Below are 10,061 nucleotides of genomic sequence, written 5' to 3'. Positions count from 1 at the left end.
ACCAAACATTTCTCATTTGCATGTATTTGGTTGTATTTAGTTTCATGTATCTTTTGATGAAACCAATCCTATAATAAAGGATGAGTTAACTCTTAATGAAGAGGACTTGCCAAGTTCCCCTTTAACAAAAGAGTGCCAATACAACAATCAATACTTAGTATTTGAAAATAGATGATACCCTATCTTCTTAAGAATAGCATATTCATTCAGATTTACCTAAAGAATGGAGAACTCATCGAGATCATCCAATTGACAATATCATTGGCCACATAAGTAAAGGTGTCACTACCCGTTTAAATCTAAATGATTCTTGTTTAAACATGGCCATCGTTTCTCAAATAGAACCTTCCAATATTCATAATGCAATCAAGGATGAACAATGGATTCTTGTAATGTAGGAAGAGTTAAACCAGTTTGAGAGAAATGAAGTTTGGGAACTTGCTCCTACGCCGAATAATAGGCATGTCATAGGAACTCGTTGGGTATTCCATAATAAATCAAATGAAAATGAAATTATTGTTAGAAATAAAGCTAGAGTAACAGTACAAGGCTACAATCAGGTAGAAGGAATAGATTTTGGTGAAACCTTCGCTCTTGTTGCTAGACTTGAAGCTATTCGGTTATTACTTGTATATACTTGCTCTCTAAATTTTCAGTTATATCAAAAGAACATAAAGAGCGCTTTTCTTAATGGTTATATACAAGAAGAATTGTTTATTGAACGACCTCCGGGTTTTGAAGACTACAAACATCTTTCTCATGTATATAAACTAAAGAAAGCTCTCTATGGCTTAAAGCAAGCTCCATGTGCTTGGTATGATCATCTAACAAACTTTCTACTTGAAAAAGGTTTTACCAGAGGAAAGGTCGACACTAAACTTTTTATTAAGAAAATAAATCATTATACTCTTCCTGTTCAAATTTATGTAGATGATATTGTATTTGGTTCTACTAATGAGATTGTGTGTAGTGATTTTGTCAAAATGATGCAAGGGGAATTTGAAATGTCCATGATGAGGAATTTAAATTATTTCCTTTGATTGCAAATCAAACAACTAGAGGATGAAATTTTTTTAAGTCAATCCAAATACTATAGAGACTTGCTGAAAAGATTTTAAATGGATGACTGCAAGTCAATTGCCACTCCTATGGGCTCTAGAACATACATTGATATAGATGAAGTTGGAAAATGTATCAACATATCAAAGTATCAAGGTATGATTTGTTCCCTACTTTATCTAACTGCCATCAGACCTGATATAATGTTTAGTGTCTGTTTGTGTGCATAGTATCAATCAAAACCAAAAGAATCACATTTAGTTGTTGTTAAAAGAATCATGAAATATCTAAAAGGCACAATTTATGTTGGATTATGGTATCCAAAAGGAAGTATATGTGATTTGGTAGGATATTCAAATTCAGATTTTGTTGGATGCCAAACTGAGAGAAAAAGCACAAGTGGTACTTATCATATATTAGGAAATGCACTAGTCTCATGGTCATGCAAGAAATAAGCATGTCTTGCCCTAAGTACTGCTGAAGTAGAATACATAATGGCAGGTAGTTGTTGTGCCCAAGTGTTGTGGCTTAAACAACAGTTACGAGATTATGGCTTAGACTTAGGATGCATTCCCCTAAAATATGGCAATACTAGTGCTATAAATCTCACAAAGAATCCAGTAATGCATTCTAGAATCAAACACATATATATAATGTTAGGTATCAGTGGCTAAAATACACCTAAAAAGGGGGGGTTGAATATGTGTAGCGGTCAGAGTATCCGCTTTTTGCAAACAACAAATAATGCTGCAATAACCCCAGATTAATCGATTAACAGAGAACAAATAATCGACAAATAATCGATTAACACAATTACTTTAATCGATTACAGTAGCTCAGAAATTACAAGCAGATTTGGTTTCTTGCACAACAATTAACCGAGATTTAAACGAATTTACAGAGCTTACAAAATATCAGAATTACACTAGTACAGTATAGAAACAAAATGTATCAATTAAAACAACTATACAATGTAACCGATTCAAGCAATTAAAGAGAGAAAGAGAGAGAGAATAATCCTGCAACACGATTTTTATCCTTGTTCGTTTGCTTGTCCACTTGCAAACTACATCCAGGCCTCCCGGCGGATCTGGGAGATTTGTCTTCACTATAATTGAAATAATGTTTTACAAGCACTTCTTCCAATTACAACACTTAGACATTCACAAGAAAATAAAGAACCTTATTCTATGGTTTGACTCCCTTCCTACCGACAAAGAAAACCTTTCTTGCGGTGTAGCCCCAGCCAACAACCTATTCTTCCTATCAAGAACACTAAGCTATTGAAGACACCACACAATCTCGTTGGTGATAAGACACCTTGAGATTCCCAATGTTACAACACTTTTCACAGCAAAAACATAGAGTAAACTTAAGCAATTATGATGCTCAAAACAGACAATTAAGATCTTACTCTAAAGCCCTAATACAAGTCTCATATACAATGACAATGTATTAGTTAAAAACAGTTTTTACAGAATGCAAAATCTTCACAAAAACATCAATGAATGCATGAATGAAAATGTGAGATGAAATAGTCAGAAACTGACCATGCAATGCCTCTCAATCCTAAAGCATAGAATTCTCTCTTTTCTAATCTCACAAATGCAATGTCATATAGATGCAACAATTAACACGAAATATGCTCTAACTCTCTAAAAAATACAACATGCAAGTTATGGCTTCAGTTCTGGAAACGCAGTTTATAAAGAATCAGTTCTGCAGCCCAGTTAATCGATTAAAACCTTGGTTAATCGATTAACACGGTTTAAAATCATAACTGATTCTCTTTTTCAAGTTTTTCAGTTTCAACCACTTTTCAAAAACTTATGTTAATCGATTAAATCATGCCTTAATCGATTAACAACATATTTCTAAGTTTATTTTCAAATTACAAAACTCAAATACGTTATGCGTTTAATTTATACATGTTCAATACTAAGTTTATGCCTAAAATGCACAGATTACATGTATTTATATGATGCATGAACATATTATAAATGACATATCTCAAAACTTAAAATGATTTAAAATTTTATGCATATGAGACATGTATAGAGTTTACCTAAGCCTTAGACTCAACCTAAACTAATTATTAGTCTAAGTCTAATACCAATCTAGAGACTTAAGCATGCTGATTTGTTGATGATCTTCAAGCTTTCATAATCACAAGTTGTCCTCATCAAAACTAAACACATAGAGAGAGCTTTCCAAAGTGCTATCTTGACATGCGCACTTTCATATAAGACATCAGTTTCTTAGGGACCATCTCCAAAAGAAAGATGTGTCTGTGGAATTTGTTGATACTCATGACCATCTAGAAGATATATTTACTAAACCTTTGGCAAAAGAACCATTTATAAAATTAGACGCGAATTAGGCATAGTTGATGAAGCTTGCATGTCTTAAATAATTATATATGATTATATGTTTCTTCATTTTGTTTATCATATGCCTACTTGTACTTTAAATTGCTTAATTTTGTTTAACATTTTCAATTTTTGGGTATGTAATTGATTCCTTTGGGTCAATAGTCGATCACCAGGCATCAGTATGCCTAAAGATTCAAAATTCTGGGGTCAGTAACCGATTACTCTAGAGAGTAACCGATTACTGCATTTGGCCGAAACTTTCACTAACCTATTACCCATCTGTGTAATCGATTACCTAAGGTTGTTGTTTGAAATCTGGGAATTTTCTATGTTGAGTATCCGATTACTCACTTTGAGTAACCAATTACTCAAAACCGTATTTAAGTTCCCCTCCTCATTTTTAGACACTTCTTATTCTTCTTCTTCCTCAAAACCCTCTTTTAGTGTCTACCCTAAATTTCTCTAAAAACTTCATTTTTTCTGATTTGCGTGATTTTCGAGTCATTTCATATCACATTTTCAATTGTAAACACTTCCATTCCATAAATTTTGTGTGGCTTGAATTAAAAATTCCCAAATCTTTCAAACACTCAAAACCTAATCTTTAAAAACTTCAATCTATGGCTTCATCATCAAGGGTTAAGAAGCAACGTACCAGCTTGTCTCAAAAGAAGCATGGTACTTCATCTCCTGAGGCTAATCCTCTAGATTTGGCACGACTTCTCACCAATGATGAACAAAGAAAAGTCTTCTTGGATCATTTTCTTGGACGCTCCATGTTTGCTCCTAAGTATGATAATATCAGTAACTTTGAGTTTGAAGATTTCCATTTCCCTATTCTACTTAGGCATCAAGATCTTTTTAATTTTTGTGAAAAATCAAATACCTACTATCTTGAACTTGCTAAAGTATTTTACTACAATTTGAGCTTTAGGAAAAATCGTTTTACATCCTCTATGAAAGAAAGAGAAATTGTTTTAGACTGTAAAACCTTAAGTTGAATATGTTGTAATATACCCTCTCAAGGTAGAATAAAAGTTTTCGGTCTTCCATGTGAATAGATTAATTATGATAGAAAAGAGTTCTACTACTCTATGTGTAGATTCCCTAAACGGGAAATCGAAATGTGTAAGAAACATGCTTTAGGTGAAACTATAAAGAGTAGAGATATCCTTGCTGTAGGAAATCTTAATCTCGAAAATCGTTTGCTTCATTACTTTCTTAGCTATCTCATACTTCCAAAATTCTCAAATCATTATGAAATTAATGACATGGAACTACAATAGTTGTATACTCTTAAGCATAACCTTCAAATCAATTAGGCTTTGACAGTAATGAGACAAATGTCGGCTGTGCGAGAAACTCACAGCCCCTTGACTTATGCAATCTTCATTACCAACATACTTGAGCATTTTGGTGTATCCACTGCTGGTGAGTCCAAAATCACACTTGATTTACGCGATTGTAAGATCGACGTTGTTGTGATCGACAAAAGGGGTTTCTTTCAAGATCGAATTGAAAGAATCTATAAGCATCAAAGTGATAGACATGCTCTACCTACTGATCCAACTGCAAATGTCTCTGCTAACCCTCCTGAACATCAACCTTCTGAATTTCATGCTGAGTCTTATTCATCTACTGCCATGCCTACAAATTAGATGATCATGGATGAGTTATTCTCTCTTCGAGGCTACATCTCTAATCGGGGGGATGCTCTTGATGCTCGGAATCGACAAGTCCAATTTGAACTTCAACGTATTTTCTATAAGATTAATAGCATGGACCTTGATGACAATAACACTGAGCCTGAATCTTAGAATATTTGTTATCTAGGATTTCTCTTTGTAATGTTACTTGATTTTTGACAATTTGTTTTTGTGGTCTTTCTAGTTATGTTTGAATAAATGTATGAACATATTTTAGTTGTATGTTATGCTATGCTATGTTAAATTTGTATTTGTTATACTTCTTTTTAATGAAGTCAAAAGGGGGAGAAAAGTTGGGAGAGTATATTTTCTGTTTAAAATTCTTTCAGGCACATAACTCCAAATCAAAGGGGGAGCATACTCAAGTCATGTCACAATATCACAAAGTATGCTACTCTTAGAAAAATACATTGTCAAGAAGATATTGGTTTGTCATCATCAAAAGGCGGAGATTGTGAAGAAGATCTTGCTCCTGACCTTGGCAAAGTTTTGACGAAGACACCAACATCACATAAAGAAGAAAATGAAGAATCCTTATGAAGACGATGAAGATAAAGCTTCAAGGAAATTAGAGTCTAAGTCTATAGGTACTTCTATCCTTATAATCTAAAAATACAATTAGTAGTAATGCTCAAAAAGTATTTTAAAACAAAAATTGAAATCTACAAGTATTAAAAAAAACAATTTTCAAAATATTGTGTAACAGGTTACTGGATCTAAGTAACAGGTTACTAGAACTATGTAATAGGTTACATGAGTGAGAAACAATTTACCCAACAAAAACTTAATAGGGTAATAGATTACTCCATTTGTGTAACCGATTACAAGGTTACAATATATTTGAGTAGCTAATTACACATTAGGACAATCAATTACTCAGTTGGACAAAATGTTTGGGTTATTGATTACATACTTTTAGTTATCGATTAGGCTATGTGATAATCAATTACTCAGTTGGATAAAATGTTTGGGTAATCGATTACGTCGAGGCTATAATCGATTACTAAGAGTTGTTACACCAGATTTTCAGATTCAAACTACACAGCTTTCACTCCAAACGAAATGTTTTCATTCCAATCAATTCCCACCTTTTCATAGAGGTGTCATGGTTGATTGGAAAGCCTATTTAAAGGCATTGAAACTGAGAATTCAAATATATAACTCATATACACAATCTAAATTTTCTGAAACACTTTTTCTGCAACTTGTTCTTAACTTTCAGATTAAAATTTCCGAAGTTGCTTTAAGTGTGGTTTCAAAGATTTTCAAAACCTTCTGAGCATTATTACTAAATGTATATAGAGTTATCGGATTGCAAGAGATCATAGTTTTCAAATCTTGTAAAGGAAATCTTTACCATTGTTAAAGTTTTCTTCATTCAAATTTATTAAATACTTTCTTTCACAAGGGTGTGATAAGAAAGGGGGTAGAGTCACTTGGAAAGGTTGTTTTCCAAAGAGTGACATAGGTATTAGAGAGTGAGTAAGGTACAAGGAAGTCCCGGGGTAAGAAATTGTAATTACTACTCGATATTTTTATGCATAACTTTTTCGCTGCTACTAACTCCGTAAATTGCAGAAAAAGCTCCAATAGATTTAAGACAACTAATTCACCCCCCCTCTTAGTTACCATCTCAGTCTTATAGTTTGACACACCCAAAACTGGTGGGTCAACAACTTGTCCCATCTTGGCTAACTAGCTTGGACAATGTAATGTGAGTTATGTTACTTGCATGTTGACACCTCCTACTTGGCTATTCAGAACATATGTCATGCCTGAGGTCATGTGCATGGCCTTCAAGTAAAGAATAGGCAAGTTGCTTGATGAGTTTGCCAAGTTTTCTTCATGCCTAGGTTTTGTGGACCTGCATGGGCGCCACGCCCATTGTGTACCATGCCTGGCTGCCTAGTTACTTCATCGTGAAGGAACATACCTTTCTTCAAACCGAAGCAACCTTTGTGCAATGATTCTTGAGTTGATTTTAGTTTGTTACTTGGCACTTTTGGCATGATTTCTTCAAGTCTACGTAAGCTTTTGAGTTATGCTTGGCTTTGCATACCTAGCTTAGGTTTCTTAGAGGTCAGGTAAGGTACTTTTCTTCAAGCCTAAGTCATCTTTTTGGTGACAAGCTAAGCACACAACATGCATTGCTGAGCTTGATTGTTTTGAGCATTTCTTTTTGAGCTTTTGGCATTAACTTTTGGCTATCTTTTGGATTCATTTTTATTTATTCAATTTCCTACAAAATTCAAGAAAAACTTGGACAAGAGGTGATAAAAAATTATATTATTTAAACACACAACATTTATCTAAAAAGTGTTGGATTAAGATGGTTTTCACATTTTTTGCATAGGATAAGTGTCATGGAAAGTGTATGAAAATAAGGTATTATTGGCACTTATCGAGGAACTGCCTAAAAGGTGACAAGTTCCACTAGTGCTTTTCCGATCCAATTTACAACCAGCGAAATCGAAATCGGAATATCCTACCAAGGATAGTGAGGCATCTCTAGCATACATAATCTCATATTTAGGGTTTCCTTAGGATATCTCATGATTCATTTAATAGAACAAAAATGCGATTCTTTAGCCATAGATTGATATCTAGCACACGTGCAAATACAAAACATTATATTAGGGCGACTAGCAGTTAAATATAGTAATGAGCCTATTATGTCGCGATACTTAGTTACCTCTACCGCTTTTCCTTTTTCGTCTTTGTCTAAGTAACATGAGGATGCCATCAGTGTAGATGTTTCGTTGCACTTTTCCATCTCAAACTTGCTAAGTAGCTTTTGGCAATATTTCGACTAGTGGACAAATACTCCACATCATTGACATTTCAAATTCTCCATGCATCAAATCAGAAAACTCCTTACACAGGAGGTCGTCAGTAGCTCCAAAGATAATATTGTCAACATATATTTTCACTAACAGATCATGATTATCTAATTTTTGGATAAAGAGCATTGTGTCATACCAAGCTCGAGGAGCTTGTTTTAGACCATAAAGTGCCTTTTTAAGTTTATAAACATGCTTTGGGAACTTATAGTTTTCAAAACCCGGTGGTTATTCAACATACACCTCTTCTTGAATGAATCCATTCAAGAAGGCGCTCTTGACATTCATTTGTTACAATTTAAAGTTCATGATCGATGCAAATGCCAATAACATCCTAATCACCTCTAACCTCACAACAAGGGCTTATGTATCATCATAATTGATACCTTCCTCCTTGTTGTATCCCTTGGCCACTAGGCGTGCTTTTTTCATATTATTAAGCCAGATTCACCGAGATTGTTTCTAAAGACCCATTTGGTACCAATTATCAGATGATATTTTGGTTTGGGGACCAAGTCCCACACATTATTTTGTTCAAACTGGTTTAGCTCTTCTTACATTTCTATTCCCCAATACTCATCCTCTATGGCCTCATCTATGGTCTTAGGCTCTATTTGCGATACGAAAGCAATGAAATTACAAAAATTATGCAAAGAATTACGGGTTACCACTCCCGTAGAAATATCACCTATCACTTTATCAAGTGGATGGTCTTTCTTAGTTTTCCACACCCTCGACAAGTCTTGAGGATCCTCGCTAACTACTTGACCATCCTTAGCCTCTTTGTCTTTTTCCAAGTCCTTAGTATATGCTTCTTCTAAAGCACATGCAATATCATCACATAAAACCTTTCTCTTCTCTTTTGGAGAAAATTCGTCAAAATGAATGTGGATCGACTCTTCTACATGTATTTATTAAAAACTCTAAATACCTTACTATGCATTAAATACCCTAGAAATATAACCTCATCCACTTTTGAATCAAACTTTTCTAAAGCACGTTTTCCATTGCTTAATACAAAACATTTGCATCCAAAAGCGTGAAGATGAAATATAATAGGTTTTCGGCTTTTCAAAAGTTCATAAGGAGTTTTTTAAAGTTTAGACCTTAGGAGTACTCTATTTATAACATAGCAGGTCGTATGCACAACATCGGCCCAAAAGTATTTAGCCACTTTGCTTTCATTAAGCATGGTCCTGACCAACTCCTCTAATATGCAATTTTTCCTCTCAATAACTCCATTTTGTTTGAGGAGTTTGAGGAACCGACTATTGGTGCAGGATACCGTATTTATTACAAAACTTTTTGAACATGTGGTTTTCAAATTCACCACCATGGTCACTACGTATATAGACTATCTTAAGGCCAAGTTGGTTTTGGATTTTCCTGGACAAGTTTTTGAAGGATTTGAAAGCGTCACTTTTTACATAAAAAAACAAGGTCCATGTAAATCTAGAGAAATCATCCATAATTACCAACACGTAGTAACTACCTTCAAAACTCATAATTTATGATAGTCCAAACAAGATCCTTTGGCAAGTGTCGCAAGTCTCTTTAGATTTGAAATTGTGTTTAGGTAGTGAAAGTGCAATGTGTCAAGAGAGCACTTAAGCTTGCATATGTTTTGATGAAGACAAAGGACTTAGTTAAAGCTGAAAGACAACTCAACAAATCAATATGCCAAAGATTCAAGAGCTTCATGTCTAGACTAGAGTCTTAGATGTGTCTTAGTTATTGAGTTTAGGTTAGGTAAACCTAGATGCGAATCTCACATGAGACTATCATATCATTTACATGAGACATGCCATCTAGTTTATTATATGTTCATGTATTAATCATACATGTTATTTGTGCATTTTAGGCATAACATAAAGGTAAAACATGTATAGTTGATAAACATAACATATAGGTAGTTTACCAATTAACATCTTAACTGAAAATATGTCATTTAATCGATTAAGTGAAGCTTTAATCGATTAACGTGAAAACAGTTTTTAACAGTTTCAACAGATAACTGAAAAACGGAATTCAATTACTCTCTAACAGCCCGTTAATTGATTAACATGCAACATAATCGATTAACT

The sequence above is a fragment of the Lupinus angustifolius genome, chromosome LG08, assembly GCF_001865875.1.
Source record: "Lupinus angustifolius cultivar Tanjil chromosome LG08, LupAngTanjil_v1.0, whole genome shotgun sequence".
Lineage (NCBI taxonomy): Eukaryota > Viridiplantae > Streptophyta > Magnoliopsida > Fabales > Fabaceae > Lupinus > Lupinus angustifolius.
This window is presented reverse-complemented; position numbering follows the sequence as displayed.